We start from the raw sequence: 27,534 nt of genomic DNA, 5'->3' as shown, positions 1-27,534 counted from the left end.
GCACGGACTTTTCAAACGACCCTCGTATAATTTTACCAAATAATAAAAGCTTAACACCTTTAAACGACCTTTTTTTTTTTGCCATTGAATAATAAATAATTTATTTCAGAGAAGCCATTTTTGATTAAGACTGTGTTCTAATCCGTGTAAATCGTTGCAATAATTTAACTCAAATTCAGTAGCAGCCGCTGAATGATAACGGTAAATTTATTTGAATTTAAATTATAAACAGAATTATAAAAAAACGATATATGTACATTATTTCATCGCATTTCTCCATTTTTGTTTTTGTTTTATGGAGTTAATCGAGTAGTGCCGTGAACATAGACCTATTACTTTTAATTTAAAGCATTCTTCCAGCAGAAAAATGACATTAAGGCACTTTTGGAAAAGGGTAGAGAAAAATATCCCTCTAAAGAACAATTTGAGTGTTGTTTTCTGTTAGTTGGAGGTGCTTTTAAAGGGATTTGGATGTACCTGATTGTTCTTGCTGGTTAGAAAGGATTCAAAGTAAAAATAAATATAGTTTTTTTTTTTGTACTAAGTTTAAATAAGATTCTCAAACGTTATTTCTTTTTCAAATTTTGTTTTTAGGAGTTCCGGAGAGTGATAGAAGCAGATCATCCTCTTGTCATTTCGGTGTAGTACACGTTCCCATCTTGAAAATAGGAGCAACAGATATCCAACCTGAAACCCAAGTTAAATGATTGTACAATCGTTACAAGTAAAAGCTTGAGAACATAAGTGGAGTAGATGTTTATAAGATTTATAGTATATGTACAAGATATGTAGCAACATTGATAATATGTTTGTCGGTCTAGAGTGAGATGGTGATATGGTTAGTTGTATTACTAACAGATAGGATGGAGTTAGGTACCACACTTGGTACTACTTGGGTACCTATAACTTGACCACTGTTCCTATAGTGCATACTGTACTGATATCCTTACCATTTAGCTTCACCTGAGCCTTAGAACACTCACTAGAATGTTTGTTTCTTTTTATTATTAAAGAACAGAACTAGAGTTCTTTTGACTAGTTCCACTAGTTTATGACTGTAACGTTACTAGTGGCACGTACCTATACATGTAAGCAAGAGTTCTATACCAAAAAAAGCAAACAAACATTGCTACGCTTATAAAAAGCATCTTACAATTTACCATCAAGTAAACTATAGCCAATTATCTATTGTTTATATTATTACTGTGACTTAAACAATTATAAAACAACATGTTATTGACTCTTCATGCAATCGTGGCGTGACAGTTGCCAAGTGTTTTGTCTTGTTTATTATTAAACATTATTTTGCTTCAGTTATATTGCTTTCGTGTTTCTGCTATAGGTATATTTTCAAATACATGTTCCAAGTTGCTTATTTAGAAAGAAAACATCTAGCGTGAAACACTCGTCTCTTTGCTTGCTTAAATAAGAAAACAAATCTTTAAATCGTATATGAGTCTTTCCGTTCAATGGAGTTCAATGAAACATCAATACTTCAATAACCAATGGATAATCCGAAGCCTTCTTTAATTATCTTGATCCAAGCGTAAATGGTAGAAGGATGTGACAGTTTGTTTTAGAATATGGATTTTCAAATATTTAGGAACATATTTTTATGCCAAGTAGAATTCTAGTCTCTTTTCTTAAGCAAAGATGCTTTGGAATTCCCTTCATAATGATTCCTTCCTCTTATACAATTTCTAGGCGATGAAATCAATCAGCCAAGATCTTTTGGAAGTTCTAAGAAGGGAAGCGGGAGCCTTTCTCAAGGAATCACCAATCGCTGTCCCAAAATACGCTTCACCTCCAACGCCTTCCAAGATATTTTGCTAAATTAAAAGAAACAGGATAAAAGAGAAAATTAAAAAGTAGTTTTCTCTGCAGAAAGGTCGGGTAGTTGCCCGTTGGTGAGAACAAATCCCTGATGGCAACATACATTTGCCCTACAATGTCCCTAGAGAGGGAATATATCCTCCTCCAATAATCGGATAATCTTTTTGTGAACAAATATATCAAACTAGACAAGGAATTATTAACAATTCCCAAATGGTAAATGTTTTAACTATTATTCAAAGAAATCAAATAATAGATGAATTAAAAAAAAAAAAAAAATCAGTTCACATCATTGGGAAAATTAAAAACAATCATTGGTCGATATTGTAATACAGATATAAACAGTAATAAGTCTCCCATCACGAAGGTAGAAACGAAAATAAACTACGATATCACTGATTTAATCAGTCGAAGCACGCATGTTTATTGTATCACTGATTGGTGTTGTCATTTCATCCATCATATAGAGACAGATTAATGAGTTTTAGGTAGAGAATTCGACTTTCAAAACATATGTTTCCGTCTTACATTTCGCTTACAACTGATTTTACTAGAATTTCTGCCATTGTAGCAAGCGCTATGAGTCGGGAACATAAGTAAAGTTGACTTCTTCCACAACAAACTGGTTAATCTACCTCTGAAAGAAGGATGTAAATCCGAAATTGACCAGGAATACGATAAGCATGCGAACTATGGCGGATAAAAACAAAGATACAATCAAGCACTGTGGATATAACCACATTATCAAAATACAACTGAAAAGCCCTGTCGAATTCATAAGTCGATTCCACTTTATAATTCGTCCAGATGTACAAATCGGTCCCGATTAAAGGATCGATACCTCATTTTATGGAAGAAAGTACCAAGAAAATACTCCGACTTGTATTCGGACGAATTTGCTTGAAGATTTAGCGCTCTATTTTAATAATGTTGACACTAATATCATGTCTAAAGAAATGGCTAAAGCCTTTTACTTTACTCTTTACTAAACGTAGACCCTTCCTCAACAGACAAATTAGACACAACAAAACATGGATCCGGTGGTCTAATCGCGTAAAATATCTCGTCTTAACTTTGGACAAACTGATCTTCTCTACTGTATATCGTACGTTCAGGACAGAGTGGACTCTGGTAAACTGGCTACAAGACTGCTTTTCCTTTTACTCTCATGAGACTCGAAAATGACTGTACAAGACAAACTTCTCCTTCAGATCGACATTACTCCCTAAGCCTACTTCGCCAGGAGCCTCAAACTGTTGTAGTAACATTTAAGAAACTCCAGACAATACAGAAGAAATTTCCAAGTCTTGCGACAAACTCTCCTCAAAGTACTTAAAATCGACTCCCTCCATGAAACTTCATCCGTAATCCCCGCACATATCCTTTGGTCTAAAACCGTCCGCTGAAACTCCTTTATCCACTGTAGATTGTCTTTCTAACCCACTCCGTCGCGAAATAGCCAGCTACAGATCCTTCTATTCCCTACAGACACAAAACAAAAGAATTAAACATATCCTACTCTAACTTTCTCCTCTAGCTGCAGGTTTTTCTATCCTTTTTTCCCAGTATATATTATCATTGTCCCATTCTAAAAATGTCCTCTAAAGTGCTATGATGGTTTACATTGATACTTAATCTCTGTAATTAATTTTTTAATATTAAATATTAAAGTTTATCTTTATTGCTAATTGTTCCGTTGCTCTGCGTTTTGAACGAATCTTTTTTTTTTTTTTAATTCTAATTTATTTAGACATTCACAATAAATATATCATAGTAACTGTACAATAAATTAGCCGGAAGAGAGTGCACTACCAGCATCCTGTACAAGACGATTATAATAAAATATAAAAAGTGTAGAATCAATTAAAAAAGCAAATTCATCAGAAATCCTTATAAATAAATTACTTCCTTATTGTTGCACGTCATGTTCTAAAAATTTTAAAAGCGGACGTGACGATGTATGGAAATAAGATAAATATCAATCATATGATTTCCTTTCAATACAGTAATTAACTTTACCTGTAACTAAGAATTGTGTTAAAAAAAAAAATAATACATATCTATTTTACTAATTTCTTTTAGAAGCACAATTCTTAAATTGGGCAATAATGTAACGGTTACGGGAAGTTATTACTTAACTGAATTGAAGGTTTCTTTTTTGTAAATTTCCTGAAAAAGCTTATGGATTTCCACCAAATTTTCTACAATTACAATGCACATGTTAGCATACAGCTTTACTTGGAAGAAAATTCGATTTCCTACACATCTGGGAGAGAATTCTTCCCTCTTAAGTAGCATTTAGCGTATAATATACAGGGTGATCTATTTAAAACGCCCCAATCGCTAATAACTTTTTAAGAAAGCGGAATTCCGGAAAAACCTATGAAATAAACTATGTTTACTTTGGTCTAGTTTTCAAAATTTTCCACCCCTGATGCTGTATCTTCATTTTTGGCGGAGTTGCGGCTAAAAAACTGATCGGGTTTTCATAAGGACCACTGGTTTTTTACAATGATCATGAAAACTACTTAAAAAATTGTGAAAATAGTTCGAATCCCGCTTATGCAGTCATTCATAACACTTAATACATCATAATACTTTTTTTTTAAATAAAATGTAGTCATATTCGGGATTCGAACTGGGGATCTCCCACTTAAAAAGCCACGCTCTTGATCACTAGACCATCACCCGCCCCTCCATGGCAAGATATTCTTACCGTAATCACTGTTCAAGAAGTCTTGCATACGGAGTACATTAAAATGATGTGATGATTGCTTTTATTTGATGATAAAACAAATTTATCCTGATTCACCCACAACCATTACATTACACTACATTTTTAAAATCTTCAACTATTATTATTATTGTTCTTTGCGTCACAAATAACTTTTTTTGCAGTCAAACGTGTATTTCTGATGGAAAATTAATTAAAACTGTCCGGTAGGACAGTTGTATAAGGGTTGATCATCAAAAACTGCACAAAAAAGCGTAACGTTGAAAAATACCCAACTTTGACAATTTTTTTCTCTTTTTCTATAAAAGATAAAATTCCCAAATTTTCTTTAAATTATAGGGCAAACCCTCCTTTATAACTGCAATTTTTTTGTAACAACCCAGATCTAATAGGTTTCGAGAAAAAAGTTGCCAAAAATGATATTGAAAAACCTATCACGAATAGATAAAATTGTAAATTTGATCTTAATTATCTCGACATATAATAGGGATATCGAAATGAGGTGAACGTAATTTTGCACTATTTTTTATGTAGTTTTCATAATCATTGTCAAAACCAGTGGTCCTTGTGAAACCTCGATCAGCTTTTTAGCCGTAACTCCGCCAAAAATGAAGATACAGCATCAGGGGTTAAAAATTTGAAAACTAGACCAAAAAAAAAACATATAGTTTACTTCGTGGGTTTCTCCGGAATTCCGCTTTCCTAAAAAGTTATTAGCGATTGGTGCGTTTTAAATGGTTCACTCTATTATATTATTCTTTGTCTTCTAAATTCTATAGAATTTGTTTCTAAAATACCGAATTTTGAAGAAAAGTTCCACAACCTGAAGCAGCACCATTATTTACGGAGATTTTTCAAATTTTTTCAGAGAGTTCGCAACAACTAAATTTCAATCTATCACTTACATTTAAATAATTTTTTAAAAAAAAATTCGTTTCAGCGCATTCTATGGGGGGATTGCGGCAGGATAAAAGTTCGTTCTAAAATGGAATTTTGAAAACAGATCTATATGTGAACGTTAAGAGAATTATTAAATTGCATTGTGGGTGCTTTTTTGTATGTTTATCTCGTAGCAGGAGGCCAAAAGGAATTAAGTGAATCTTTCTGATTAATGTTTTGTTGGATATTTTACTGCTCTTTAGACAATATTCTAGATTATTGAGAGTACGAGGGTCGTTTGAAAAGTCCGTGCAAAGTCAGAGAGATAGCACCACTGGCGCGTATCGAGGTTATGTTTAGTTAGGAGCATCTCTTGGAAGAACACACACCAAGTTTCAGCCAGATCGGTCTATTTCTTTGTGTTTGGCATTCGTTTGAATCGAGGAAGTCGAGTGATTTTCAAAAAATGGACGAAAAACGAAATCGTGTGTTGATTAAACACTACTTTATGAAAGGCAAAACGCCTCAGGAGACTAAAGAGAAGCTTGATAAACATTATGGTGACTCTGCACCTTCGATTAGAACAGTTTATAAGAGGTTTCAAAATTTTCGGAGTGGCCATATGGGCACAAGTGACGCTGAACGTTCTGGACGCCCTGTTGAGGTTACTACTCCAGAAATCATTGATAAAATCAATGATATGGTGATGGATGACAGAAGAGTGAAGGTGCGTGAGATTGCTAGTGCTGTGGGCATCTCGAATGAATGGGTACATAATATTTTGCATCAATATTTGGACATGACAAAGCTATCCGCAAGATTGGGTGCCGCGATTGCTCACGCTTCACCAAAAACGAAATCGTGTGAAGTGTTGCAAGGACGGTTTGCAGCTGTTCCAGAAGAATCCGCAGGACTTTAAGCGTCGTTTCGTCACTGTGGATGAAACATGGATACATCACTACACTCCTGAGACCAAAGAACAATCTAAACAATGGGTTACCAATGGGGAATCTGCGCCAAAAAAGGCGAAGACCGTTCCTTCGGCCGGAAAGATTATGGCGACTGTCTTTTGGGATTCGCAAGGAATAATCCTCATCGACTATCTGGAAAAGGGTAAAACTATTACAGGTGCATATTATTCATCGTTATTGGACCGTCTGAAAACCGAGCTGCAAGAAAAACGCCCACGATTGGCCCACAAAAAAGTCCTTTTCCATCACGACAACGCACCAGCTCACACCTCAGCAGTTGCGGTCGCAAAATTAATGGAAATAGGGTTCCAACTCGTTTCACATCCCCCCTATTCTCCAGACTTGGCTCCCTCGGACTACTATTTGTTCCCCAATATGAAGAAATGGCTGGTGGGAAAAAGATTTTATTCAAACGAGGAGGTGATTGCAGACACGAATGGCTATTTTTCAGACTTGGACAAATCCTATTATTCGAAAGGGATCAACAAACTAGAGCAGCGTTGGACGAAGTGTATAAGCCTAAAAGGAGACTATGTTGAAAAATAAAAAAGGTTTACCCCAAAAAATTAAGTAGTTTTTATTTTTGCACGGACTTTTCAAACGGCCCTTGTAGATCTTGCAATTGACAAAGCTTCTATAAATATGACCGACTTCTTTTATATTTTAAAGACTGGTCTAGGACCTAGAAAAATTCCCTTTCTTTAGTTGCTAGTAAAAAGGAAAAGCTGTACGACAGGGATATCGGTTCTCCTCTTTATTATCCACATCAGCCACAGATGAGAGCACACATCTGTGCCGAAATACTCCTTTTGAACACACCAGAAGCTCAGACACAGCCCCCGAATATCACTGCAAACTCAATCAGATTTCAAGTTAAGAACCTACAGTTACAGGAAGTCGAGTTTGTAATGATTCACTATAGTTAAACTTTCTTTTAAAGCTAAATTAATATTGAATAATATTATTAATTTGCAATATTCGTTTCTAAATATTAAAAATAATATTTTACAGTTTGACATTTTTTTAACTTCATACAACTATTTCTTTTATCAGTTTTAATAAATCATCGTATTATTTCAAAGAAAATAATAAAAATAAATAACAGTAAAAAGTATTTCTTTTTACTCTAAAAAAAACATAAAATAAAATAAAACATTTCTGTCCTTGATCAAAAAATGTTATTTAACTAGTGAATGCAAATTACACGTTACACTTTGATTAAATCAAAAATAATTCTTGTACAACTTACATGCACACTCAGTTTTCTTGACACTAAATTTAGATAAAATGATAAATTGTTGGCCTTCAAATATTATTTTTAATATCAGATAAATTTATCGATTAGAGAAAAAGAAATAATCGCTTATTAAGTTGTTTTTTTTTAAAGAATATTTTAAAAGAGAAATTTATGATTCATATTCTTTTAAACTTATTTATTGAATCAAATTGAAATATGAATTTTTGAGAATACAAAATAAGAAGGTTTATTAATTTATGAATAAATATGATTTGTTTTATTTAATTTTTATCTTAATAAAATATAAAATGGTGAACTGTCGTGGGTGTTGGGTGCGATCAACGGCGATATGGATCATACGGCTACCGTTAGAGCCGCCTCTGTCCTTCTAGTCACTTCTTGTTCTGAATATGCCCTCCGGGAAAGTTGCCCGTACTTAGAAATTAGTTATTCCTTTTGGCCTTTTTTTAAAAATAAAATCTAATACGCTATCCAAAAAAATATTAAAGGAACTAACATAATAATTAGATAAACATTGGCAAAATGGAGCTCTGAACAAAATTCTCTAACAATTTGTGGTCTACAAGTGTTTAATAATGCTTTTGCAGTGTTAGTTTCCATTTTTTTTTGGTTACGGGTCCGATTTACCGGGCGCCAATGGCCGCCAATATTGATGCACTTTAAATTCAAAATAAAATAAAATAAATAAATAAAAATACCAAAACAACGCTAAGAAATTTAAATCTATTTTAAAGAAATTGAATCTTCCTATTTTCTGTTCAAATAAACGATAAAGTATAACATATGTATATTCAATTAGGATATCAAGTTTAAAAGAAGTCGTAGAAATTTGTTTAGCCAGAATCTCAAAAATAGGATGCAAAGCGCTCAGTACTTCAGTGGTTGAAGGGGATTCATAGCTAAGTTCAAGTCTAAAAGGGTTCAAAGATGAAATATAGAGTTTTGAGTTTTCTCATTATTGATTAAAAGCACGTTCGTTTATATTAGAAGTCGCCAAAGTGGTCTATATAAATCCCAATTTAGGAGTCTATTTAACAAAAGTAGAGGGGTCGATCTCAGCCAGGGGGTCGAAGGAAAAAACAATTTCGAACCCAATATAGCGGAACCTTGCAAAGAAACACCAGGCACACACATCTCATTAATTAAGAAGCAGAACTGTAGTTACTTTACTTATTTATAATTACTTATTATTTAATAAATATTAAGGTATTTAAATTTCAAATTTTAACCCCCATACGAGACTTAAACGTACCGAACTAAACAAATGTTACAAACTTCTAGCCAGACTACTCGACAAACGCTCAAAACTCTCACTACAGAACAAACGACGACTCTATACAGCTCTTCTTACACCAATATGGACTTACGGACTCGAACTTTAAGGAACAGCTAAAAAATCAATAAAAGACTGCAAACACTCCAATCCAAAATACTCCGCCGCATAGTAGACGCTCCATTCTATGTTAGCAACCACACAATACATACAGTTCTCCAAATTCCACTCATCTCCGAACTTTTGCCAAAATTCGACATAAAAATTTTCATTTAAACTCTCATTTCATCCCAACCCTTTAGCTGCAAACTTGTCTTCAACTACGCTACCCTCCAATCCTCGAAGACGGCTGAGGCGCCGTTGGTCCCGTGACCAAATGGGTGACTAATGGCGGCCATCACTGGATGACCGTCATTCACGTTTGACACGATATTTATTTAGACACTTATCACATTTACTTATTGTACCCTGTAGGTACAGGTGTAAATTTCAATAAAAGGATAAAAATAGTAAATAGCAAATATTTAATGTAAAATTACTTTAATAAATGTTTTGAAATCATAAAATAAATGTACAAACACAGTACCTAATAGATAGTTTTATTTTAATTAACTGAAAATTACTTTTATGGGATTTCGAAAAACTATAAAGAGGTCCATGACCAAAAAAGTTTGGCGACTCCTGGTTTAGATATTTATTTCGCTGTAACAAAACCAACATCAAAATGGTTGCCATCAAATCGAAGAAGAGTAAGAAAGTGAGTTTAAAGAAGGAGATACGTGCAAGATAAATCAATTGTGTTCACTTCGAACGCTCACTTTAGATCTCTAACAGAAGCGCTTATTGGTTAATCGCTTAATTTGATTCACTCTCCTTTTTATCTTTTTTTAATACCAATTTTCAAACTGGTAATAATATTAAACTGATCCTTTATTGTTGTAAAACACCCTATGAAAGTGGTATTTCAGCTTCAGGTGGGAGAGATATTACTTCCTTGGACCTCCTTAAACATGGCCACTCTATTTAAGTGATCTCACAAACCGATCACGGAGGAGCCCTAGCTACGTGATCCTTTACAGATGGAACGCTAATAACTCTTCAAATGAACTCTCCTTCTATCTTTCGGGTCCCTGTTTACAACCTCTGTATAAGTTGAAGCTCACGAATCACTTTGTACTCGCATTTCGTTTGTTTGCTTCCAAGTATTTCTGACAATCATCTAATGTTTTTACCTTGTTGCTTAGTAATCAATGAAAAATACTCTTTTTTTCTATCATGGTTCTTGTATTTATTTTACGGGATCATAAAGAAGTTTACACGGAGTTCTGTGTTAGTTAATAGATTGTCAATCAAAAATTATTGTTTGTTCAACGAAATCTGGTACAAACTTGCTAATTTTTTTATTTATGATACATTCCACATTATACCAGCTGTTATTACATATAAAAAACTATTTGCATATTAACGACTGTACATATTTGTAACATTTAAAAGTGACAGGTAAGTTACTATTGGGCGCTGATTCTTTCAGGATGGAGGGCCACAATTACAGAGACGTGCTTAGAGAAGTCAGCCCAGTGCTGGAACTTGCTGAATAGGAATCAGAAGCTATAAGTTAAGGAAGTTAAGGATTGATTGGTGGAGCGTAATAGCTAGGAAATGAGCAGTGGGCTTGAGATTGGCGGTAAGTTTATTGTAGAAATTTAGATGCTAGAATGGATTAGTTTGGATCTTTATGGAATATTACGAGGATCGTTTGAAAAGTCCGTGCAAAGTCAGAGAGATAGCACCACTGGCGCGTATCGAGGTTATGTTTAGTTAGTAGCATCTCTTGGAAGAACACACACCAAGTTTCAGCCAGATCGGTCTATTTCTTTGTGTTTGGCATTCGTTTGAATCGAGGAAGTCGAGTGATTTTCAAAAAATGGACGAAAAAGAATTTCGTGTGTTGATTAAACACTACTTTATGAAAGGCAAAACGCCTCAGGAGACTAAAGAGAAGCTTGATAAACATTATGGTGACTCTGCACCTTCGATTAGAACAGTTTATAAGTGGTTTCAAAATTTTCGGAGTGGCCATGTGGGCACAAGTGACGCTGAACGTTCTGGACGCCCTGTTGAGGTTACTACTCCAGAAATCATTGATAAAATCCATGATATGGTGATGGATGACAGAAGAGTGAAGGTGCGTGAGATTGCTAGTGCTGTGGGCATCTCGAATGAACGGGTACATAATATTTTGCATCAACATTTGGACATGACAAAGCTATCCGCAAGATGGGTGCCGCGATTGATCACGCTTGACCAAAAACGAAATCGTGTGAAGTGTTGCAAGGACGGTTTGCAGCTGTTCCAGAAGAATCCGCAGGACTTTAAGCGTCGTTTCGTCACTGTGGATGAAACATGGATACATCACTACACTCCTGAGACCAAAGAACAATCTAAACAATGGGTTACCAAGGGGGAATCTGCGCCAAAAAAGGCGAAGACCGTTGTATAATCCTCATCGACTATCTGGAAAAGGGTAAAACTATTACAGGTGCATATTATTCATCGTTATTGGACCGTTTGAAAACCGAGCTGCAAGAAAAACGCCCACGATTGGCCCACAAAAAAGTCCTTTTCCATCACGACAACGCACCAGCTCACACCTTAGCAGTTGTGGTCGCAAAATTAATGGAAATAGGGTTCCAACTCGTTTCACATCCCCCCTATTCTCCAGACTTGGCTCCCTCGGACTACTATTTCTTCCTCAATATGAAGAAATGGCTGGCGGGAAAAAGATTTTATTCAAACGAGGAGGTGATTGCAGAAACGAATGGCTATTTTTCAGACTTGGACAAATCCTATTATTCGGAAGGGATCAACAAACTAGAGCAGCGTTGGACGAAGTGTATAAGCCTAAAAGGAGACTATGTTGAAAAATAAAAAAGGTTTACCCCAAAAAATTAAGTAGTTTTTATTTTTGCACGGACTTTTCAAACGACTCTCGTATTGTTTTGTAAAGAGTTAAGTTTGGTTTGAGAGTAAGTTCGTCATTTTGAGGTCTATGAGATCAATCTTTCTTTTCTATGAATTAAAAAAATTAGTCAATTAAAAGTAACTGCTGTAAAAGAAAAATCATCTAAGATTTCCACATCAGATTTTTCTGTTTCAATCTAAATTTTCCATTTATTGTTTATTATTACAAGGAATATTTTCTTTTTGAAGCACCATTCCTGTTACCTAAATAGGACCTTCATCTGCGCTTTTCTTTTAAGTGAACTCAAAAGGAAGCTACTTCTGCCGTGATTAGTCTACTTTTTTGGATCTTGAATTCTTATTGTTTCTGACTTCTTTTATTTTACTGGTCTTTGAATTTTCCTTAATGTATACTAGCCTCAAAGAAGACTTTGAAAAAGTTTTGGTGACAAAGAAAACTGGTTTTTCATTCCTCATTTTTTTGGTATTCATTAGCTGGAGTTTTGTTTCGTCAAACTAAAGCTTAAAGATTGTTACTCTAGGGTCGTTTTTTTTTTTTAATTTCTGTCATTTTTTTATTTTACTTTCGCTTAGCCCTTCTTTAAAGGAAGTGATGTCATCGAACAGATTTTTACTTGTATTTCCTTTATGCACTAAGGGAAGTTATTGCACAATTTTTAATTATTTGAGTATTTTTCTACCTTGGGATTCATATGGACAAACGACTAACTTGGAATCTCCTTGTCAGACTGACCAGCAGACAATTTTGCATGGATTTAAGACTAACCATTCCAACCTTAGCCAAATCCAACTCTTACCATAGATAGATAGATAAATTTCTGTATTTGATGTAATTAACATATTACAGGGGTTCTGAAGTTTACAATAATTTTAAATAACCACTACTACATTGAAAATATAAACATTAAATAAATTAAACTAAATTAAACACTTCTTTATAAACAAAATAATAATAATCATGCTGATGTAAATTAAACATTTTAGCTGCAATAAATTCTATTTCTTTATTCATTTCTTACAAATGATCTTAGTTTTAAAGATTCTATAACATAATGGCGATCATATGTGTTTACTTTTAGAATATTTATTAATTGGGACTCTTTTTGGAGAAACTCTCCCAGGTAGTGTCTTCTCAGCGGTGAATACAGGTGGACAGAGAAAGAGAAAGTGCTCCAGGGTTTCATTTCTATTTAGATTGCACATTGTACAGATTGAGTTGGTTTCTATGTGTGGTAATAACCATTTCTAGACCTGATTCTCAATGCCTTGCAACTCGATACTGGCTGATCACTCTGAGTTTGTCTAAAGCGTAAGTATAATAAATATATTCCCTTACCTTAACCCCAAAATCCATCAAAAAAATTCACCAATGCATCTTATTATGTCTCCAATAAAACCCTATACAATGATCTATCCATTGCATTCGTGTTCGATCTGATAAAATTTCGCTACCAAAGATTAAACAATACCTTATTCTGTCAACACAATCCTCTTATTACAACAGTACTCGCCTTACCTAAATACACTCTGAAGAGCCAGCGGCCTCGTGATTATCTGAAGTACGAGTCGTAATTCCAGCGATTCCTGGATATCTTCTTCGATTGTAATTCATGTCATTTTATTCTAGTATCACACTTATTTGTAAATTTTACGGTTGCAAATAAATAAATGTATTATTTATAAAAATAAAATACATTTGTTGATGTTAGAAGTGATTATTACTAATCGTCTTATGTTCAAATTCTATATTTCGACTAGGAATTTACCTAGTTGCTTGGACAGTTATAATTAATAGTTTCGTATAATGAGCTTACGTTTTGTAGATTCCATTTATACAGCTACTTGTAAACATTTTTCCTGCATAAATTTATTCTAAAATTTGATAAAAAAAACATCAGTTTTTTCAGTAAAATAGACGAATTTTACCTTCATAAAATATTTTAAAAAACATTTTACTGAATCAAGTGAAATCTTCTGTCCGTGCATACATGCGCATACAACGCTAAAATAAAAACCAGTGAAAATTCATGTGCAAAATAAGAGAAGATGTATTAAACACAGCATCCTTGAAATACCACAGTGACATTTCGTTAGTTTAATAGCCTGGTGTCACCACGACCTCTCTAGAAATATATATGACCACTAAACACTGACAATTTGTTTTCACATGTAAGACAGCATAGCTTGTTGTTTGGCTCGCCATTACTTTAGCCATGTTATGTTTTAAACTTCTCACTTCAATGCTAATTCAGAAAAAAAACTCAAAACAAAAAAAACAGCTTCTTGGAAAATACTAATCAATGTTTGTTAACAAAAGAGAAAGTTGTTCAAGAATTTGCAAATTAGAGTTAATGTTGACGATAAATTTAATCAAAGGTTAACTAAGAAAAGTTAGCCAACTTAGTGTTTGGAATTTATTATAACTTATTCAATTAGATTCTAACTATATACATGAATTTGCAAAGAAAGTTTTTCAAATTGTACGTAATACGTACGTAGATGTAGTATGTGTGAAGTACGAACTGCAGAGAAAATCGACTAGCTATGCTAGAACAAATCGTAGGTAAATGAAAAATGCGCTCAGTGAATTAATACTTTAGCCACACATTTAACCATAAATTTTTTAAAACTACAAAACTGTGGAGCAGCAGACTGATATCCATCTAGCTCGAGCTGGTGTTCCTCAGGACAGCATCCTAGGTCCTCTTCTTTACTCCTTATATACAGCAGATATACCTCAACATCCAGATATCATCCTCTCCACCTTTGCTGACGATACTGCAATCTTATCTCCTCATTCCGATCCTCTTATTGCTAAACGAGCTCTACAAACACACTTCAACCACTTACGGGACTGGCTTTTCAAATGGAGAATCAAAACCAACTTTACGAAATCAAAATTTATAGTATTTACTCTCAAACGGAAAATTCTACTTCCTATCATCTTGAACAAAATTCCTGTACCAACTGTGGACAAAGTACGCTACCTTGGACTGAACCTAGAAGCAATCGGTTGACATGGAATCCCCCATACTAGACTGAAAAGACAAGAAACTAACCAACGCTACAAAACCTCTCGCCAGACTACTTGACAAACGTTCGAAACTTAACCTACATAACAAAAGACTCTTATATCTACTGTTACGGCGACCTATTTGGTCATACGGCATCGAAGTATGGGGGATCGACTAAACCGTTCCAACTCACTACGCCTCCAGGGACATTACAGTCAAAAATACTTCGAAAACTTCTTAACGCTCCGTTCTATGTATCTAACCTCACTATCCATAATGACCTCAAAATCCCTTTCATTACAGATCTTGCTAACACTCGTTTTCTCAAATTTCATTCCACTCTACAGCAGCTCATCCTAACCCTCTCATAGAACACCTATCTTCCTCCACATTACCAGGTAATCCTCTAAGGAGATAGAAGAGAAGATGGCCTCGTGATCTACTCTTATCGTGAGAGCAAAGCACGTTACTGGAGTGACACCACTGGATGCCTTCTCCACTCATGATTTTCTTCTATTTCTTTTTTCTTTTACCATATTTGCTTGTTGCAACAACCGTTGCGTGGTAAATTACAATAAAATATTGAAAAAAAAGAACTACAAAATATTAAATAAATTTAGAATATTACTATAAAATGGAATACTACTAATTTAACAATTAGTATTGATTTAAATAAATGGTAATAATAGATCGATTTTAAAGAATAAATATAGAAATTGATTGTGAGATAATTGCCTTAAACACTAATTAGATTAAGCCCCATAAATATTTTGTATTGATGGATTATCCCAATGAAATCTAGAATGCCAGACTCATTTAGAACCTGTAAATCCTTCGTGCCAATCACTTAACTCTGAGCAAGAAATTAACAAGTTAATTTGATGACAATTTCGGCTCCAAACTAAAAACCTCAGAATCTACCACACTATGATTCTCAGTGCCCAAAATATTTTTAATTTTACACCTAAATTAAAGGACAAAACTTCTTACGAGTATACTTATTGCAATGTATTGTACAATTTATGAGATATACCAGAGATAGATGGAACTTAGCAGGAGTAAAAGACACGTTTAATTTCAGGAGGACACCACAGGGTCATCGCCATTTCAAAACAGCAGGGGTGGAAAGCGAAAGAGATGACTCAAGAAATCGGATTCAGATGACTGCATAGATTAGTGGTAAAGTCAGGAATCGAGAGCACGTAAATTTAGTTTGGTAAAAAACGATGTGTTGCAGCTATCATAGAAAGTAGATAGAACCATTGAAGATTCTTGTGAAGTCTTTGGAAGTTGTTGGAAGGAATGGTGAATCCCCGCAGTTCCGTTCATTATGTATTTGTGGGACATAAATTTGTTTTGCGTAAAGTTAATACTCTAATTATCTCACAGTGGAATTCGGTTAGAGATTTGTATCTACTGTTTAATTCTAGTCTTTTCAGTCAAGTATGTGGGTTCCAAGTTAGTCTACTATCCAGTGAAATCATCTGATAACGGATTTGGGTTTCACAGTTATTTATCCGTAACTTCGGACAGATTTGTCGAATAATTATAAAAATAAACTTGTATGCACTTGTTGACTTTTAAACAATGTGAGCACCATTTTTGTGATGCGATCAAAATGTGCGCCTCCATGAAAGACGTCAAATGGATCCGGTTAGGTGTAACAGCCACATAGATGTTACTGGATGTCGCCATAAAAATGGAGCGTAGGATGGACACCTATGACTCTGTCTTGCGTAAAGCCATCTGAGATGAAATAACAGAATAAAAACACCATATAAAATGCATGATATTAGAAATTCACCAACTTTAATTAATCAAAAAAAACAAAAATAATAATAATAAAACACATAAAACTAAAGAAAAGATGTCACATAAAAAAATGTTTATTTATTCTCCGTTTGGAGACGCCTACATGTAGCTGTAAAAAACAAAATTATGTATTATGCGTGCCTGCATTTTCTACTCCAGCTCCAGTAAAACTCCAGCAACTCCACGACTGTCGAGTTCTTCGCCATGTGCATTGCGCATTGTTTGTTCTCTTGTCTCACAATTCCTTCTAACGCTTTTACGACTTGTAGTCAGTATAAACACAAAAAAAGAAAAAAAAAAAAAGTAAGAAGTTTTTAAAAACAAACCGAACAGTCGTTTTCCTTGAAATATGATCGTAGTTTCATTGCATGGAATATTTAATGTAATAAAATTTGGTAGAAGGATATGGCTTGTTAGTTTTACACGTTTTTTACCAGTTTTATCTGCCATAAAAATTTAAATTATTTGGTAATAATGACTGTGTAGTTGGATTTATTTTTGTTCCTATATTAAAGTTAGAAATATTTCTAAAACATGTTACTTCAGTACCGCGATTCTTGCCAACAATAACTGAAATGTCGAATTATTACTTACAACAAGCCAGATTTTTTGGAGACAGAATTTAACGTCCCACCTACCAAATTAGATGATGGTTTTTGTACCACTTTATTATATTATTTATAATGTAAATGATATATTTCTGAATATAGTTCTTTATTAATTAATTATTAAATTACAAGTTTACAAAAAATCGTACTGGATTTGATGATTCTGATCAGTTATATTCTTATGGTAGGTGAATTCCTTTCATAATGCCGACGCTGTTTTGAGGCCTACTTTTTTGCAATTAATCACAGATTTCTGCATCAATTTTTAAAATAACCACTATTTATGATATACCTTTCGAAAGGTGATCGTATGTAGATGTTTTTCATGAATAGTGCACGTTTTGAACATATATAATATTTTTGAGAAAAATGAAGTCAGTTTTTTTTGAAAATTCCAGAAATTGGCTGTTTCATATGAATTTGGGCTACAAAGTGAAATACTTGATATTATTATTATTATTATTTTTTTTTTTAATGATTTAAGGCGCGTCAACATCTAAGGTTATTGGCGCCCGGAGCTTTTTTCAGTGCACTGCCGGCCTCCGGACAGAGTTCTCTCGTTACAGACAACACTGTCCATCACCGGGCAGTGAGCTGTAAGAAGCTCCTTGGAAGAGAAAATCTAAGGGTCAGCAGGCTTGATATTATTATTTTGGAATACAAATTAGCTTATTTAAAAGGAAATCTAACCTTCTTTCTAATGAGCTTATTGAAATTGCTGCTGCTACAATAGTTTGAAAAATACAGATAACTGTTTGCTAAAAAGTAGTAGTACGCCTTAAAAAAAAACATAAAATTAAAAATATCTACAAAACGGAGCCGAATCAAGCCATAGTTTATATAGAATTTTTTGTTGCAAATGATGCCCAGAATCGCCTCCTGAAGTAACGGTAGTCTTATGCTGAACACCCTGTATATGCTTATTATTATGCTAATGATTCCTTATAAACACAGTCCTAAAACTATCTTCCTGGTTTAGCCCCAGTACTTTTCCTCAAATAGTATTTTCTCAACAACGAGAGAACACTGCCTTCATGCCGGACAAAGCAGCTACATTAGACTGCGGGTGCCAATGAACATAGATGTAAAAAAAAAGGTAAAGCATAATAAACCAATAAAAATTTAACAGTAGAATAATTTTAGGAACTTACAAATTGTTTTTACAAACTAGTAAAATACTCCTAGATCTAGTTTATGCTTACAGAATTTAAATCTAGACAAGATACTAATGCGTCTAGCCTGTACTCATTTAAATAGGTTTGAATCCTATATAATTTGTTGTACAAGCGAATGGATTAGTGACTAGCTAGTAAACTGTCTTAAACTAGTTTTCTTGGCTTTTCATGTAAACGTTGAATTTATTGAACTTAGCCTTTTTTATATAAAAGTAAACAATAAAAATAATAAAAAGTAAATAAACTGCAACATTCTAGTGTTTATTAACTATAAAGTTATACGTGGGTGCGGGAATACGGGAACATAGTTTATGCGGAATTAACTTTACAGGAATAACCTTTTCTTTGTCTCGAAATAAAGTGTTCTCAGCTATATTTTATATTTTTATACTTTTTTTTGTAGGTATTTTTATACCTTTTTATTTATTTTATATTCGTGGACCTACATTATCTTATTTTAAAGAAAATTTTTAGTTCCTTCGACATTATTGCCGGATCTTAATGTCGACAATGACACAAACTATCTTATTTTTAAACATTAAAATTTGATAATTCTGTTATTCGGTTATCCTGCTCATTTACACCTTTACGTACGAGGTCTGTAAATTCAGTAATGAGATTGACTTTTTAAAAAAATTTTATTCAAAAAGAATTACAATTCTATATTGTCACCTTCAAAATAACTTCCTCCTGAAGCCACACAGCGCTAGAGACGTTTCTTCCACTCCTCATAGCAGTGCTCGAACTCCGATACTGGAATAGCCTTCAGCTGGTCGGTTACAGCCGTTTGAATGTTTTCCGACTGTCCCAAAATGAGTTCCCTTGAGGTGATTTTTCCAACTTTGGGAAGAGAAAAAAGTCACAAGGACTCAAGTCAGGCGAATAAGGAGGCTGAGGAGCTACAGGAATGTTTTTACTGGCCAAAAACTCAACTTTATTGAAATTGCAAGGATGGCGAAATCGAAGATCAAATGCATGCTGATTTGTTTTTTCGATATCCACGGAATCGTCCACAAAGAGTTTCTACCTCAAGGTCAAACGGTCAATAAACACTTTTACCGAGAGGTTCTTGAAAAACTTCGAAAAAGGGTCATTCGTGTGAGACCAAACATCAAGAACAAGTGGGTGTTGCATCACGAAAACGAGTTTTTGGCCAGTAAAAAACGTACCTGTGGCTCCTCAGCCTCATTATTCGCTTGACTTGAGTCCTTGTGACTTTTTTCTCTTACCAAAGTTGAAAAATCACCTCAAGGGAACTCATTTTGGGATAGTCGAAAACATTCAAACGGCTGTAACCGACCAGCTGAAGGCTATTCCAGTATCAGAGTTCGAGCACTGCTATGAGGAGTGGAAGAAACGTCTCCAGCGCTGTGTGGCTTCAGAAGGAAGTCATGTTGAAGGTGACAATATAGAATTGTAATTCTTTTTGAATAAAAAAATTAAAAAAAAATCAGTCTCATTTTACAAACCTCATATAATTTGTATTTTGTGGCAAAAAATTATACATTATAAAGGAGGATTTGCCCTATATTATAAAGGAAAATTTAAGAATTTTATCTTTTATAGAAATAGAGAAAAAAAAATTGTTAAAGTTGGGTGTTATTTAACGTGCAATTTTTGACGATCAGTCCTTATACCACTATCCTGCTGAATAGTTTTAATAAAACAATATTTAAAAAAAAGAAATACAAGCGGTTGCCCCGAAAACATACTTCAGAGACAACTCTACAACGAATATTTACCGTGGTCATATTGCTTCTCTACTAGAAGAGATAAGACAGAATAATACACATAATATAAGAGTGATGGGGTTATTCTTTTGATTTAAAGATTAAGGGAGAATGAAAACATACACATATTTTCCAGAACATTTCCTGAAAATCTTTTCTTTTCTTTTTGGAAAAAAGAAAAGGAAGATTAACTGCAAGGAGAAAAAAAGAACTTGCAAACACGAAGTCCAAGAATAATAAATATAATTCAAACAGTTTGTTTTATTCATTATTCTTTACTGAAATAAATGTAAGTCTTTTAGATATATATAAGTATACATACGTTTAGAATAAAGAAGTGGTAGGGATGGTGAAACAGTCATATGTCACCGTTTGTTTACGACTTGAAACATTGAAGTAGATCAGACGTGTTTGATATGCTATAGTAAAGCTCGGCTTGCTTTCCACTGCAATCTTGTTTCTATATAAATATATGTGTATATTGTACTTACGTGTGAGTTTATAATACAAAGCTAGTAAATATTCTTTTCTGTTCTATTTATACTAGCATAAGTTTTATTCATAAACTGAAAATCATGCTGTGTTTATGTTGTGGCAATTGTATCTATAAATTTTTTTGTTTGTTTGTTTGCATAATTTGAACTGTGAAGGTGATTCCTTTACTCTCTCTCTGTCTCTACATAGCAGAAATGTTCCCAGCTTTTATCTAACTCATGATTTTCATGCCCTGCATGAATCTGTGAATACTATGATAGCATTAAGTTCACTTTTAGAACATCAGCGCCCGCAAAATTAAGCGCTAGACTTTTAACAGAAAAAACGTGCTTAAACCGCTCATTTTTTTATTTCCTGTTCGTGTACCAGTGAATATAATGGGAATGATGGAATTAATAATTCCATTCACCATTATTTAATTTGGGGATCAGAGCGAGTAATAAGTTTTTGGCTTATTCATTAGCTCTCCACAACCTCCTGTTCTCGGCTTATTTATTAGCTCTCCACAACCTCCTGTTCTCGACTTATTCATTAGCTATCCACAACCTCCTGTTCTCGGCTTATTCATTAGCTCTCCACAACCTCCTGTTCTCGGCTTATTCATTAGCTCTCCACAACCTCCTGTTCTCGGCTTATTCATTAGCTCTCCACAACCTCCTGTTCTCGGCTTATTTATTAGCTCTCCACAACCTCCTGTTCTCGGCTTATTCATTAGCTCTCCACAACCTCCTGTTCTCGGCTTATTCATTAGCTCTCCACAACCTTCTGTTCTCGGCTTATTCATTAGCTCTCCACAACCTCCTGTTCCCGGCTTATTTGTTACCTCCTAGTTCCAAAAGTTTATTGAGTAGTTCTAGAAAATCTGTGTTTTATTCACATTATTTAGCATATTTCTTTAATTAACTAATGAATAACACACAGATCTAAACTCGTTAAACGAAAATCCTTTCCTTTGGAATTGGTACCTAACACTCATTTAACCTCATATTCATTTTTCTTCTTTTTATTTTATTTTATCTTATTTTAATGTAAATTTTATATTTTGGAATATAGTTCTTAAATAAATTAATTATTAAATTGCACGTTTGCAAAAAATCGTACTGGATTTGATGATTCGGATCAGTTATATTCTTATGGTAGGTGAATACCTTTCATAATGCCGACGCTGTTTTGAGGCCTACTTTTTTGCAATTAATCACAGATTTCTGCATCAATTTTTAAAATAACCCCAATGCATTGTATACCTTTCGAAAGGTGATTGTATGTAGATGTTTTTCATGAATAGTGCACGTTATTAACATATATAATATTTTTGAGAAAAATGAAGTCTAAGTTTTTTTGGAAAATTCTAGAAATTGGCAGTTTCTTATGCTTGGGCTACGAAGTGAAATTACTTAATATTATTATTTTGAAATACAAATTAGCTTATTTTAAAAGGAAATTTAACCTTCTTTCTAATGAGCTTATTGAAATTGCTGTAGCTTTAATAGTTTGAGAAATATAGACAACTTTTTGCTAAAAAGTAGTAGCACCTTGAAAAAACATAAAATTAAAAATATCTATAAAACGGAGCCGAATCGAGCCATAGTTTATGTGGAATTTTTTGTTGCAAATGATGCCCAGAATCGCTTCCCGAAGTTACCGTAGTCTTATGCTGAACACCTTGTATATTTCTTATTGACAAGTAAGCAAGCATTTTTTAGTGTCCTGCCGGCTTCTGTATAATATTCTATCTGTATAGATAACACTGTCCATCGCCGAACAATGATCAGTCAGAAACTGCTAAGAAGTAAGAATCTAAAAACTTGTAACTGGATTCTAACTCAGGATTTCTTGAGTGGTAATCCAGTTTTCATTGAGATAATATGTGATTAACTCAAATATCATCTAGGTCATCAATTATTATTACTTTGCAGTTAGCCATGTTTAAAGTCTTCCATGATTTAACTAATTAATTATTTGATACCAGCCTGAGCTATTTCCTCTGTAGCCTCCGTCTATAAGTTATTTTTGGAATTCAATTTAGACATATACTTTTTTTTTTTTTAAATAAAACGTTGACATTTATAATTGCAGTTTCCAGTAACAAATAATCAAAATAACTGACATATGACATGAGATTGCACTCCATTGAGCCAATTACAGAGCTCCATCCTCGATTAAATTCCGTGGCCCTTGACGTTTTAGTCGTCGACTGGGATTGGCAGACAGAAAATTGAAAAGAATAGCTGTACTATGAGTGGGTTGTGATGAGCGAAGAAGTGGCTAGGGTTAAATTTCTTGTATCGGGCTGAGGTAAAAAGTTTGAGCAAAAGGTATTTTAGAATTACTGATACAGACATCGAACTTTAGTTATGCGTTATAGAAGTTTTGACTGTACTGTTTAGAGACGATAGAAGTTTGAAGGCATGACTGAAATCCATACTTAGAGACCGAAAGTCCCAAATTAGTTTCAGCAACGCGATATAAATAAGTAATTCTTTTCACTCAATTTTTACAATTTTCTGAGGAGCCTTACGCTGTAGTCATTAGCATTTTTTGGGGTTATTTTTTCCGTTCAAGACTTGTAAGTGGGTTTCATGATATACAGTAAATTTTTTTTCAAGGCGTCTAACTACCAAATTAGGTGTCATGGTCGGAGGAGACTTGTAAACATACTTAAATATTAATTTCTCAAATAAACCATTAAATAAAATTTAAGTCCAAGGATGGGGGAATCGAACCCAGCACCCCAAAACTTCTTAATTTAAAGGGCCTCGCTTCTAACCACTCGGCTACCGTGATGCCTGGACGCATGCTAGTAAAAAAACTCTCCAAGAATATAATGCTACATAAAAATTAGTAAGGTCTTGCTTAAAATTTTGGCATCATATCGTCTCCTTTGACTGAAAGCATTTTTTTTTAAATTAATGGGTTTTATTTCAATTTCAGGAAACAGGTTATTTATTAATCATAACAAGAAAAAATAAATAATGATAGAATATATTCCTGGTTTTTAAAATTCCCTTGGAATATAATAAGAAAGGACTTTTATTTTCTATAAATAATTATTTCCCTTTAAAACATATTATTAAAGTAATATTTGTAATTTGATTTATATCAATTACATAAAAATTGATTTTGTAAGTAGCGCATTTTATAAAATTTCCCATCATTTATTATATCGACTGGTTAAATGTCTTTAAACGATTTTTTACTTTAAACTGTCCTGTTTTAGAATTATAGTGATTAGTTAAGATAGGCCGTGGCACTGTATACACTTGCATTATTATAGTAATTATGTAGCTAAGGAAACTTTTAAGTCATGGCTGAGACAAATCTGTGGCTGGTTCTATCTTTTGTATTCAAACAAAATGAGGTTAACCAAAACTGATTTAATATCCTTTAGTTAACAAAAGTGGTTTTGAAATTTAGACCAATTGGTGAACATCATTGAATTTAGCTTGTCATCTATTTTTTTTTTATTGAAATTTATCGCCCTAGTATTATTGTTTGGTTGTTAGTGCCTCCGTCTTATCATTTAAGTTTTATATATTTCTAAAATAGGGCTTTCAATTTAAGTTGAAAAGTTTACTTGTTCTGAGAAGCATTCACTCGCTTCTCAATTTAATACTAGTTGGCAGTTTTTCTTCCTACAAAATTTTCTTTTACAATAAGAAAATTCTCCTGATAGACACTGAAATTTAGACAGCCCCATTACTGGGAATTTCCTACAACTCTTGTAGTTCTCTTATGATGTTGTAACAGGTCGCGAATGAAAACGAAATCGCTGTTATTAATAACTTGGACAAAATAACTTGCACAACCCTAGAGTACTCATTTTTTGAGCTTTACATCTAACTACTCAATCAGATGTCATAGTTAGAGATGGTTAAACTGAAATACTGAACCCTAATTTGTAACAAATCTAAGCTATATTGTGAAACATTGCTGCTATCTTCTACAAATCAATTCCGATCATATATTTTTTTACTTATTTTTCATCATATTTGGTCAAGTTTAAAATATCTGATTAAAATAATTGAATGACGTGTCAATATTTTGCACACATTATTTATTTTTATAATTATTTGAAGTCAGAACTTGTAAATCGCTTCCATTCTGACCGTTCGAATGTGTAGATGTTTCAAAAATAGTTATTTATTTAACAAGTGTGGAAAGTAGTACTTTTCCTCACGCGAGGCAGGGTTTGCACCAAATTGCCGAGTGTGAGGAATATTTTTTCTGCAACCATTAGATTTATTAACTAAAAAAATTAAAAATTTCATTTTTACAGTCTACAAAAAGTCATTTATTTATTATAAACATTTATTGTTATATTACAACTAGCTGTACCCGTTCACACGTTGCTGTGTTTAACAAAAAGGCAGTTTTGATACCTCAAACATAATTTATTAATGATCAAATGTATACAATACATCGAAATGAAAATTAACAATAAAATTATCCCTACTTCAGAGTACAGTAGTGTCCTTGCAAAGGTATCATTTCTACATAATGTGAAAAATTCAGTTAATGTTGTTGGAGGTGGTGACATTGCTCTTGCACGTACATTTTCTGATGTAAAGTACACACGATGTCCATTTTCTGCTAAATGAACAACCGTTGGATATCGCTCATGAATGGAAAATGATAAAATACGCCATACGGCCTCATTGCTACTTATGTAGCGTCCCAGTTGATATTGGGTGACTTCATCGTTAGATGCAGTTGTATTTTCCACTCCAAACACTGCCATATCGCTTCCTTTGTTCACATATTTGCAAATATATTTTATCGCTTTCACTGAATTGCAGTACCCAACATTTATGTGTGCGTTATACGTTTTTAGTAGTAATGGAGAATACGGTACTACCCAACGATTATCAGCATCAATAGTATTGTTGAGTTCTTTTAGTTTAATGGATTTTCCACCATCTTCGGTATAATTTATTCTCGTATTAATAATTGCAAAAAACTGTTTTTCATGGTTTTCATGGTTACACTTTCAACAAATATTACTAATTAAATGTTATTTTGATATTTTTGGGATATTTGTTCGGGAGCACCTAGAGCCCCAACTCTGATTTAAAAAAAAAATTGCAAAAACCTACCCGGGGATATACCTAATAATTTCCCAAATTTTCACGGCGATTGGATGTATGGTTTTTGAATCTATCGAGTACAAACAAACAGACACACATTCATTTTTATATATATAGATTATTTACATTACTTACGTATTTACATTACTTATTACATTTTCTGCTGTTTCTTTTATTGATGGAGGAGTGTTTTCTAAACAGGAATCACTAGAATCCATTTTAAATTTCTATAAGGTAACACTATTACCTTTTTAACTGTTATAATTAAAAATATCTAATTATTTATTAAAGTATTATTTTTATTTCTATATTCCTTTCAATTTTTATTTTATTTTTTAATATTCGTTTTTTAATTATTTAGTTACATTAAATAAGCTTATTAAAGTTTTACAGAAAATATTTATGTTAATAACAAAACTTCTTATATCAAGGAAGCACAATAAAGTTTTTCCACTCACTAGTGAGGAAAGTGACACTAATGGGAACTTTTCCCCACTAGCGTGGGAAGTTGGGCATTACACAGCTGATTTTAATTGAGTAATGAGAACATTCCTACATGGTTGCAGAAAAATGGTCTTTTTACGGTTGCAAAGAAAGGTTTCATTTTATTGGGTATGTTTTTATGTTTTCGTAATTACTATTTTGTAGTTTTATTAATAGCAATTGCTGAGTAGAGCTATGTTTTAAATACCAAATCGTAAACCACTATTTCCCTACAATTATTATTATAATTACAGCTATTAACCAGACAGTACTAATCATTAACAATGTTTTAAACTTGATACCGGTACAAAATATTCATCTAATCGGCATGATGCTTACACTATTACAATGTTGTTAAATTTGTGAAACCTCAAAATCTTTTTGGAACATTTCTTTTGGGATTCTAAGGACCCCAGATCCGTAGTTACCTGTGAATACTTTGAGAAGCAAACGAACACTTTCTTTGACAGAAGTAAAAGAAAATAAAAACCCCTTAATCTTAAAAAAAAAATAAAATTCTCTTACAATCTGTTAATCTGAAAGATACATCTCTATCATCTGCATCCTATCTTGGCCATCTTGTTTCTATTTAAATTGAAGTGGGATCTGTACACCTGAGTCGAGTCCATTTTCATATGTAAATATTTCATGATTTGGAGATTGCACTGCTCTACTGGGGATGTTTATCTCCCACTCTATGGTTGAGGGTGCCTCTCTCCAGCTATATGTAAATCCCAACAAGGCTGTTATAAAGCTTTATTTCGGATTTGTTTGTAATTATTTATTTTTAAAGGTACTAATTCACTACTTATTCTCCGTTTGCAAATTGTATTTTTGACTATCATTCCTTCAGCTACCGCCAATGGCTGTGTGAACTAAATTGGTTATTAGGTCATATGGATGATCTTACTCCTTCTGCCACTATAGATTAAAGAATTACTAGCATCACATGGGCCTGGAAGAGGATAGCCTGCGTAGGAGGTTCTAGTAGGAAGAACAGAAAATTGTATCTCTCTTATTGTGCCAATTAGAGCTGCTGTTATGGCTCAAAGTTCCGCTTTTCCTAGAAGAAAAACCCATGCCTTCATACTTTGCCCAGAAGCTTCTCCCTTCTAAAGCTAAGTCTAGATAGACCAGACTGAAAGAGGTGTTCATCCAGCGGGTGTTGCAGTAATAGCATTGTATGACAGCGATGGTAAGCAG

General features: G+C 33.5%; 3 long non-coding RNA genes across 3 annotated transcripts in view; 2 read left to right on the top strand and 1 right to left on the bottom strand.

The window, feature by feature from the left end:
* The first annotated feature begins 366 nt into the window (after window positions 1-366).
* Window positions 367-3,177, top strand: LOC141458797 (uncharacterized). Its single transcript, XR_012461186.1, has 2 exons — window positions 367-510; window positions 595-3,177. It is a non-coding gene; the product is annotated as an uncharacterized lncRNA (long non-coding RNA).
* LOC141458795 (uncharacterized) overlaps window positions 496-27,534 on the bottom strand; it is a 76,695-nt gene continuing 49,656 nt past the window's right edge. Inside the window, exon 5 of the long non-coding RNA XR_012461184.1 lies at window positions 496-687. This is a non-coding gene — a long non-coding RNA (uncharacterized lncRNA). The remainder of the gene's footprint in view (window positions 688-27,534) is intronic.
* On the top strand, window positions 10,174-17,384 carry LOC141458108 (uncharacterized). The gene is made up of 3 exons (XR_012460747.1): window positions 10,174-10,328; window positions 10,480-10,632; window positions 16,026-17,384. It is a non-coding gene; the product is annotated as an uncharacterized lncRNA (long non-coding RNA).

The sequence above is a fragment of the Rhodnius prolixus genome, unplaced genomic scaffold (genome assembly GCF_049639745.1).
Source record: "Rhodnius prolixus isolate KJV_2025 unplaced genomic scaffold, Rpr scaffold_5, whole genome shotgun sequence".
Taxonomy (NCBI): Eukaryota; Metazoa; Arthropoda; class Insecta; order Hemiptera; family Reduviidae; genus Rhodnius; species Rhodnius prolixus.
Note: the sequence above shows the minus strand (reverse complement) of the source record. Positions and strands in the feature narration are given on the sequence as shown.